This window comes from Vicia villosa, unplaced genomic scaffold, assembly GCF_029867415.1.
Source record: "Vicia villosa cultivar HV-30 ecotype Madison, WI unplaced genomic scaffold, Vvil1.0 ctg.001748F_1_1, whole genome shotgun sequence".
In the NCBI taxonomy this organism is placed as follows: Eukaryota; Viridiplantae; Streptophyta; class Magnoliopsida; order Fabales; family Fabaceae; genus Vicia; species Vicia villosa.
The window spans coordinates 17,366-19,490 of record NW_026705715.1 but is presented as its reverse complement, the minus strand read 5'-3'; positions in this window follow the sequence as shown (position 1 = coordinate 19,490).

The window sequence follows — 2,125 nt, the reverse complement described above, 5'->3', positions numbered from 1 at the left end:
GAAGATGTCATCTTAATGGCTGTTATGCATTTGGCCTCAAAGAAAGAAAATGTGTGGTACCTTGATTCATGTTGCATAAATCATATTACAGGCAACAAGAACTAGTTTGTTAAGTTGGATGAATCACTTATAAGATCAATTCGCTTTGCAAACAATAACATTGTGACATCATACGAAATGGGAAACATTAGGGTGAAAAAGAAGGATGGACATGAAGCCATCATCTGTGATATCTTGTATGTTTCCTCATTGGCAAGTAACTTGAATAGTTTGGGTCAATTACTTGATAAGAATTACACAATGAAGTTGGAAGGAAGGTAACTCAAGGTGTATGATAAAATGTCTAGGCCAATTATGAGGGCACCTTTATCAACCAACATGCATTTATGGTAGTGATAAGTAGAGATGTGGAGTTTAATGAAATCAAAGATGGAATTGACTGAAAATTCTAGAAAATCCAATGGAAGAAGGTGAAAGTTCTAGCCACATAAAAACTACTCTGCATGATGAGGAACACGTTGCACTAATTGAGCTTGCACAAACGGAAGAAGTTTGAAGATCAATCCTATTTAGAGCTCAGTCAGTCTAACTGAATGACTATGAGAGATTTCCTGATCAAGCAATCAGGGAAAATGTTGAGCTGCCTAAAAAAGCAATGATGGCTGAGTCACAATCAATTGAACATGTGCAAACCTTGCAAGATGAGACTTAGAAAGTTTTAATGACTGAAGAAGTTAAGGCTATTTAGAAAAATCAGACATGGGAATTGGTTGAGAACCTTGGCAAGAAAGCAATTGATGTAAGATGGGCTTACAAATTGGAGAAGGAGCCAAATGATAAACTGGTAGATAGCACTATGTAGAATCAAATCATTAGCTCATTAAGGTATCTATGCAATACAAGATCGAATATCTATAACAATATATAATATATCTATAACAATATATAAAGAGAATGGGTGTTTTTGGCCTCACCCTTTTTTCTTCCAAAATTACCCTTACAATAACTTCCGATTTTTCCTTAGAAAAACTAAACTAGAACAAAACAGTTAAGTACTTACTTCATCCTTTTACTATAAAAAAACCAAAAGAATTATTAATGGTGGTTAAAAAATTGAGAATAAAAATTAGAATAAATTGGAGAACATTTACACCTACATAGCAGTTAAATAAGTAGAAGGTTTATAAGCATTTAAGAAGTTACTTCCAATTTATTCTAATTTTTATTTTTTAATTATTTTTGGTATTGAAATTTTCCAGGAAAAAACAAGACTACTTCTTCTCACAAACAAAGGGAAAACATCTGAATTCATTTTCCAGAGTATAAAATTTTATATTCTTCTTTTTCTCACTATCTCAACATATATTCTTCTTTTTCTTCTCTACATATATTATTTTATTTCAAGTTATCTCTATATATTCTTCTTTTTACAGTAACAACAACTAACAATAGTAAACTTATTTGATAATACTATAGAAATGAATATTTGGGTTGGCAATATAAGATGAAACAATGGATGTTGTGTTAAGTATTTATAGTATCTAACTATCTATATTTATAACAATTCATATATGGAATACAATCAATATAAGATGAAACAATGGATGGTCTATTTTTCTTCCAGTAATACTCTTTGTTAACTGCATATTATTCTTTAATTTTAAGAGTTTTGTTTGTTAAACTATGATTTATATTTTTTAAAGAGTTTGATTTTCTCTCACTAATTAGTAGGCAATGGATTAAAGTTTTGTCATGCCTCATGAATATAGTTCTTGCGTCTTAAAAGTGGTTTAGAGTTCTCAATGGATCTTTTAAGGATTGTAACTTCCATTATTGCAATACCTTACCTCTTTCTTGTATAAAGAGATAATGGCCTCTCTTTGTATCTCCCTTCTTTGTGATTAATATACCATTATTTAGTGAAAAAATATATATGATATTTTTTCAAACTATTATTATAAGTAAATACTCTCTTTTTAAATTTATTTAGTAATAAATATACGGTGGTCTTTATAAAAGACCAAATATATTTATTATTTAATTAAACTAAAAAGAATCTTTACTTATAATAATGACACTGAAGTAATAGTCTAGAACGACTACAATTTTTATTTCATATGGTGGT